The sequence below is a fragment of the Glycine soja genome, chromosome 2 (genome assembly GCF_004193775.1).
Source record: "Glycine soja cultivar W05 chromosome 2, ASM419377v2, whole genome shotgun sequence".
Taxonomy (NCBI): Eukaryota; Viridiplantae; Streptophyta; class Magnoliopsida; order Fabales; family Fabaceae; genus Glycine; species Glycine soja.
Genome location: NC_041003.1, coordinates 4,675,969 through 4,684,662, shown reverse-complemented (window position 1 = coordinate 4,684,662; position 8,694 = coordinate 4,675,969). Strand labels below are relative to the sequence as shown.

Genomic DNA, 8,694 nt, shown 5'->3' with positions numbered 1-8,694 from the left:
ATACAATATTGTTAAGACATATATACTAAATTATGCACAGTAGTTTCATGCATGATGCATTCAATTATAATGTCAGAAATCATGGAATCATTAAATAACAAGGATCCGAAACAATGTACTGGATCTTGCAGTCTCACATGCATTAGCTTCTTCCCTCTTCCTTTTAATGGGCGGTATTTTAGAAAGCAGTGTCATATGTTTGTACAATATTTAGCATAAAAAAAATATGTTTGCATGTACAATATTTGAATCTTTTTAATATTTTCTAAAAAAAATCTTAAATAAAAATAAAATTATTTAATATCTTAAAAATATATATAAAAAAGTCACATTCTTTTAGTCAATAGAGGATTAATAGAAAACTTTAGAATTTTTTTTCGTAACACTAAATCATCTTATAAAATTTAATAATGCAGAATATATTGATTTTTATTTATATGTTAAAATTATTCAAAGTAAAATAAGCAAATACTAATAAATATCCGAAGGATATTGCTTAAGGAAAAACTAAAAACTCATTAAAAAGAAAGTCCTCATTATATTTAAAATAAAAAAAAATCATTTTACATATTTTCTAATTAATTAGAAATATTTAGTAAGTAAATTTAATGCTTCTCAACTATCACATTTCAATTTTTATTAATTTTTTGTTATTTTGCTCTGCATTTTTGTTTCAAATTAAAAGAGTTGAACTTTCAATTGGATGGGTGGGCATATATAAAGGCCTTGTTGGTGAGGTCACTATTCATTTTCATGGGTCATTTCCTATGATTAATGAAAAGAAAGGTTCCTGTCTTATGGCCCACAACCAATATAGAGGAAGATTAATTCACTGTGGTGTTGTGAATCTGTGACACAGCGATATCTAATTAATGGTCTTTGGTGCATCGGTTTCCAACCTAGCTTGATCCAATGAAAAAGTTGATTAGATTCTTCTCTAACATCTTTGTTTTTTGTCTAACATATAATAATAGGCGCTGGTGACCTAATGGTAATCAAGGGGAGACCTACATATATAAGACATTAGCTGGGGACATTACTCATCACAGAAACTGAAAGGTTACTGCGAAAATAAAGTATATTTACTGGGAGCACAACCGAAGATAGCATCTTCTTTTAAATGTGTTCAATCCCCATATTACTTTAGTGTAGGTCAAACATTTTGAAAGGAGAAAAAGGATAACTAATGATAGAAATACATAGCTACACTAAAATTCTTAATTTCATCATAGATCAGTTATCAACTTATTATTAGGTTTTCTGTGGCTAGCCTCCTTTTCCCTATTCTGGCAGTTGATCCCAGTCCAAAGAAGCAATGAGTGATATATATATAGCTTAACTTTGTTCCATTTCTGAACATGTAAAATTGTGTACTCATCATATATATGTGGGTTTAGGTTTGGGGACAATTAATTAAAGTTTAGAATAGGCATATAATTTTTTTTAAAAAAAGTGTCTTGCTGAGAATAAGCAACTATCATTAGTAGAGACAAAAGAATTCATATTGGTATTGACGAACTAGCCCAATAATAAAATAATCAAAAGAAGGGTGAGGTGGTTCGTGCAAAAGTTGATGTTGCCATCTTACTATTTTGGGCGGTGCATCACTTTCACCATTCACTGAGACCATAGTATATATGGATGGTACTAATTAACTGCCTGTCCAATCGAGGCAGTTTCAAATCAATGGAAATTCCAAAGCTACTCATAATAAAATCAAATATAATACATATTGTCGTCGTTTCTAACGTAATGTACTTAACCTTTTTTATTTTTCATTAGTTAATTAAGCCTTTTATTAAAATAAAAAAGAAGAAGAAGAAGAAAAGATACTTATGTGAACAACGTAATCAACTACATGATTGGGGACAAGCTCGTGTGGCGACATGCATGTTGCTGATTCTAGATATAAAAGAGACCCTACATTAAGTTGAAGATAATCATTAACACATTTGATAACAAAAATGATACCATATACTTTTGAAAACCATAACAATCAATTTGATGACCTAGAAAAGATTCTCACCCCCCCTCCCCCCTCCCCCCTTTAGGGCATAGGATATGGACATGTTACTATTAAAATATATAAATACCAACTTAATTAAATGAAGTATGTGTATTGTTCTTAAACAGTTATAGTTATAGATCAGGAACTTGATTTAAAATACATGCATATGATTCAATTAGTGTATTCTTCCTTACACACACAACCTGACCATGGTTTTACAAATCTGCAAGTCGTGGGGCAGGACACTAGGAATGGTACGTATGGGACACAACCATAGGTCATACATATGTTCTTTTTGGAAACCCCTTTTTTATGGGTTTGGTCTGATTGCAGTTCTAATCTTAACAAACATTGGGCCCGGAGATTGTCACTGCTTGTTTATTCCAACTTCTTTTTCTGCTGTTGATTTTTATATATATTTTTATAATCATCTTACCCCTCTTGATCAATTAGACTACACAAGCTAAGAGATGGCTCATGCTTACTCATTTAATTGGTGCATTATTGTACTTCACATAATGATCCAAACTAACTGGGGCATTATTGTACCTCACGCATGACCTACACGTTTTGTGGTGAGAAAAATTAAATTGCATTATGGAATGAATGTGGATGACAAGAGTAGCAGGACAACACTATATCCGAGTGTATATAGGTATGACACAGATATACATTCATTACACAGCATTTGAACTGTTTATTAATTTTGATCAAATGCATTTGACTAAGGTATATAATATATCTGTATTTATAGTCTGGCCTCCTAAACTTATTCGTTACAAAGTGTTTTCGGGAACCATGGTCACAGGAACCATTAATTTATTTTCTTCTTCTTTTTTTTTGTGTGTGTGTGTGTGGAAGGAGATTCAAATGCTGTTGAAGATTTTCTTGGTTATATTGGAGTTGAAGTTCAGATAACAACTTTCCATCTGTATTTTTTGGGGCACCTTTGGAAGATTATCATAGGGCAACAGCGTTTCAAAGTAATAACTAAGAAGAACTATGGATATTAAGGGTGAGTTCAAGTTCTTCTCTTTGTTTTATCCACATATATGATTAGTCATGTAATAAGCTGGATTTCATTAAATAATAGTATATAACGAGTATACTAAATTAAGGAGTTTTATTCGTACGTCTTAAAATAATTATTTTCTCTTTATTCTTAAATGTGTAATTTCTAATAAAAAAATTTTAAAAAAAGTAATAGCTAAATAATTTCTATATTTTAATAAATTAAATATTTTTAATAACCCAATACATTTTACTCGACTTTTCTAACGATCGAGTATCCTTGAGTACTCGTTATCTAGAGACCCTTTACTTTAGAAGAATAGGTTAAAGACAAAATATGGTTGTCACAGCATAATTAGTCGACAAGGTACTAACTAATTAATTGTATTTTAGTTAAGTTGGCATAAACTTTGGCAAGTCAAAGTTTCCAACAGAGGCCTTTAAGCTTGATTTATAATGGGGGCATTGACAAATGACTAACCCACCACACCAATATTTAATTATGACGTTTTATGACACTACCAGTCATGCATGTATAATGTAATTGCAATTTTCAAAACCGGCCTTTAAAGTTGTGAAATTTTAGGTAAGCTTTCAATACAAAGGTGCTGATAATTACTCGAACTACCTGTAAGATTCTAAAGTGCGCTATTGTTTTCACAAAGCTTTATTTCTTCATTACTAGTTTCTACGTGTTACTAACTATACTTATTGGTATTAATTTCCTTTGAATAGAAAGAATTATCTTCTATTTCTCTTTGGTTATATCCATTATTAGAATGCAAAGTCAAATGGTATCTGTTGCTATATATAGGCATTTGGATTTGGCCCTTACCTAGCTAGAAGATAAGTGAAGTCAGCAAAAAGGGCCACTTTCTGTTCGTAAAGCATTCTGATGAGGGCAAAGCTTGCTTAATTAACATCATACAGGAACCCTACAGTCAAGGAAATTTTCTGTAGCACACATGGCACCCTTTGACTAGTCACCTTTCAATATATACAGAATAAGAGCTTGCCACTTGTGCCTACCCAAAAAAGATAGTTCACTCATTCATAAGGTTTTATATACATTTAAAATATATATGAAGCTAATATTAACAAAGATTGGGTCTAGCATAGGGGATTATTTTCTCATGACAAACTATTAATTAATATTTGAATTTCTATTGGGAGAGGTGATTAGTTAATTTAGTGTTCAATCGTTTCACAATTATTGGATTCTTTTTGAAAGAAAATAACTGTGAAAAAACAAATAAAAATATGAAACTCATTTTTTTGGTTTTATATTTGCCTATTTAGATTAAGATTGATTTTTTTATTCATCATTTGTACATATACATCCAACTATATTATGGTTTTCGAATCCACGCTTGGCTACAATGAGCTCACTTGAAATAAACAAACGTAAAAGCTTTTATTAATGCATTCTCAGTCTAAAAATTAATTGGTTTTTTTTTTCTCAAAGTATTATAGCATTTCTTGATGAAAATCTGGTACTTGTTCCACTCTTCTCAACAAATAGATCCAGGAAAGATATAAGTGGTGCTCCTTCACCGCACACTACACATATGTTCATGGACCAGTCTCAGCAAAAGTAATCAAGTAAATCAAATGAGTCCCATATTTAGGTGAATTAATATTCCGTGGTCCTACGTTCGGTTATTCTGACAATACATTTAACATTTGTAACTTGGAATTGAATCAAAAGAGAGATTACCACAAATTTAAATGTTACTTGTAAGTTGTAACCAGCATATTTTTATATATATATGAGCAATTTCGTTTAATTCGAAAATTAATCATAAGGCCATCCAAACTATATATATTATATTGAAAGATAGGACTAATTCTCTTCACAATTGCTTGTTGCTTGACGAAAATCTTACATACATAACTTGAACTAAGCGACCATTAATTAGTTAAAATATTGTACTGTTTGAATCTCAATAATACCTGCTGTGTTAATTATACAAGGTGAATTTCCATAAGAAGGATACTAACCTCAATATGCAATCGGAGCAGTACACACAGACATGCCACTGGTAAAATATAAGCAACTCTGGAATTGTTACTTGCTCAGACATGTGCAAACTTCGCAGATCTGAGATCACAGGAGCAAACTCAACCCTCATATACGGGAAAAGTTAGTAAAGTAAACTCATAAAAGTGATTTTTTTATTCATAAAATATAAAAGTAAATGGTATAACGACAACACATAAAATTTGTGAAGAATATTTTTTTATGTATATATCAATGCTTTAACATTTCGTTATATGATGTATAGTGCAATCTTATCTTTTAGCAGATCACAGAAAATGCCAGGGTTGAAAAGAATAAAAATAACATTTTACTGTATCAAAAGCTGTAATGCACAATGCAGCTTCATGTTTGGTTCTTAAAACCTACTTTTGAACTCATAATTATCTTGTAGTGTGGTTTTTGCCATACCATGAAAAGAGGTCAAATTGTATTTGCATTAATATTAAAATTTGACATAGTTGTAGGGAAAAAATATAATTGTGAAAGCGAAACGAAAAAAAAAAGGGACGTAAAATTAATTTAGAATGGTACAAATTGAGATGTGGGGCTAAATTAGGTTACGTCCTAGAAATTGACTGGGCATTTAATGGGGATATGCTCATCTAAAATCGCCATAGCAATAACTAAAACAAACATCTAGCAGTATTGATTTCGTATATAATAATATAAACCTAGAAAAGGCAGTCTGGCTATTTTAAAGTTAAATAGAATTAATTTTGAATCATTAAATATAATTGAAATGTGCGACTAAATTAATCTTAGCTATAAATTTTATGTCACAATAAATTCATTTTCAATATTTCCAGTAAATTTTAATTAATTTTTAATATAAGGGTGATTAAATATCCTAGATAAAAATGAGATTAAACAATCTAATAATAAATGCTTGGTGTAATTAAAAAATTGCACTAGTCATTATTATGTATACAGAGAATTGCACCAATTAGGGATTGTTTAATCCTATGTTTATTTCGATTAAGTTAGACAACTCCATAAATATAAAATATAAGCCTAAGTGCATATTTGATTTTACATTAAATTCTTTATAATTACTCTGAAATACCACTTAATGTGATTTTATGTAAATTTTTATACGTTTGATTTAACTTTGATAAATTAATTTTATGTTTAGAATTGATTTTGAGTTGAAGTAACTTTAAATAATTTTTATGTTGAGTAAAAAAAATATTCAATTTTACCATTAACTTGTTTTATAAATCAATTCACTTCAAAAATGATTTTATAAATACATATATTAGACTGTCATCCTTTCTTCTTCTTGTTTTACCCCTTTTGTGATCAAATTATACTTACAATTTTCTTTTTTGTCTTTATTTCTCTCTTAAGATGTCTAATAACATAAGTGTGTTCATGCATCTTTATGCTTTTCGGTAGCACGCCTATTTTGGTTTTAGATAACATTTGGACATTTTGAAAATCTCTGAACATCACAGCAATAATATTTAAATGATAAAACGTACGTGGATTTTCCTCGTAACATCGGTTGCATATAATATGCAACTTTTTTTCATTTCTTTGTAAGCAATAACTTGAGCAGAAAGTAATTAGGTGAAACCATTAGTGGAGTTATTACGTGACAAACAAATGAACCTGAGAGATGAGATAGCCAGGGAATAAAGGAAAAAAGTTAGTAAAGCTTAATTAAGAATTCAAGACGAAAAAACATTTGTGAAGATTAATGCCACTAACATTGCTTCACGTTACTTTTATCACGAGGCTGCTAATGACACGGATAACGGGGCTAAAGAAATGAATGAGTTTGTTTATAATACAAGTAACCTTAAATGGCTAAATTTGAGTGAATCAATCAAATTAAATCGTGAACGTAAGGTTAATTGACTGAATTTTAAAATGAAAATGATATAAAACACGTTATCTGTAATATAAATGATTGTCACAGTAATATCAAATCTCATTATATTTACATGTATTGAAATATTTTATTTAACCGAAAAATATGTGTTCATTTTTTACTATATACAAAGTTTTCTTGTATTAGTACTGGCAAACCCAAAAAGTATTCTCAAAACTAATTGTGAGAGACACTCAACGATTGTTACTGATGAGCAGGCTTTGGATTACTTGACCAAATTGGGCTTAATCATATTCGTAATTAATGCTCCTAGATAAAATTATTTACACTTATTAAGAATTGTGAAACACATACAAATATTACATACAAATAAACACAAGAATTTATACATCTTATTTAGTTTACAGAATCGTTTTAAGAATATTTTTCTATCACAAAAATGATTATAAAATTATAACACACCTCAAATAATGTATTATTTTACAGATTCGAATATTTCACTTAATAGTTATAAAAAATATTAACACTTTAATAAAGTGATTTTGTTTTATAATTTCTCTGATCACACTCTCTCTTCATGTGTTATTTTTTTATTAAATTTCTTCTTTATTTATAGTAAAAATTATCATCAACTATAATAAATAAATTTTATTAAAAATTAAAACAAAAATAACTTCAAATATATATATTTAACTAAGATTCATTTAATAAAATATAATTTTTTATTTTACTTAAAATATAAAAATCTAATTCCATATATATATATATATATATATATACACACCTTATCTTACTTTGAAATTCTAGAATTGAAAATTTCAGCATCCAAAAAGAGGCACTCCGCTCCGAATTACATAATCGAATTGAAAGGGAATGTGGTAAACTTTTGTTTGTTTTTTGAAGGAGAAGAAAAAGCATTCATTCATTCAAATTTGATGGGACTGAGTGGTAGAGTGACAAGGTGACCAGAGAAAGAAACCAAATCTTTTGAGCATATTATTATCATTGACTTGTTTGTTACTACCATTTCACGTGGCTGTTGGTTCTGTTCCAATGAAAAGCTAGCAAAGCCAAAGCGCACACACACCCCTTCATTTATGGCTCTGTCTGACAGTGACCCTTAGCATTGCTCTTTCTCTCTCTCTACAAAAATTTGGGGGAGAAAACAGAAACAGAAGCAGAAGCATTCATTCCTTTGGGTTGATTATTACCCAAGCCAAGGAAGGGAGAAAGAAAACTACTGGACACATAGCCTCTTTGTTTTGTTTGGGTGCATAGCATGAGAGAGCAGAGGACACTTTGCCACAAAAGGAATTTCTTTTGCCATCATCACTCTTGCTGGAATTCACTTGGTTACCTTGCCAACAAGAGAGTTAGGTAACTTTGGGATTAGTGGTATATCTTTTCTGCATTTTTTTTCTAACTATGACATTTATTTCTGGTCAAAAATATTGACAAACTTTTGTTGCAGATCTTAAGCGCACCAAAGGTCTCTTTTTTAATATAGAATTTTATACTCAAGATTTAAGATTTAATCGGAATTCAAATTTTAGATCAAAATATTTGATTAAAAAATATAAATTATTATGACTTGTGACAATAATTTTAACTTGAGTAGAATAATTCTGGATCTTTTTACTTCATCGTCTTGTAAATTTTACTATTATCTTTTACCATAAGTATTAAATAAAAAATAAATATTTTAATATCTTACAAATATAAATATTTATCATAAAAGATAATAAAAAAAACTGTAGGAGGTAGGGGTGTTACTGTTAATAACCTGTCTGGCTGAAAGGA

At 29.5% G+C, this 8,694-nt stretch overlaps 1 long non-coding RNA gene across 1 annotated transcript; it reads right to left on the bottom strand.

The window, feature by feature from the left end:
* Nucleotides 1–620: 620 nt before the first annotated feature.
* LOC114381859 lies at nt 621–5,314 on the bottom strand. Its single transcript, XR_003660103.1, has 3 exons — nt 5,021–5,314; nt 3,855–4,044; nt 621–1,920 (listed from the first exon to the last, which is right to left on the bottom strand). It is a non-coding gene; the product is annotated as an uncharacterized LOC114381859 (long non-coding RNA).
* Nucleotides 5,315–8,694: the final 3,380 nt, after the last annotated feature.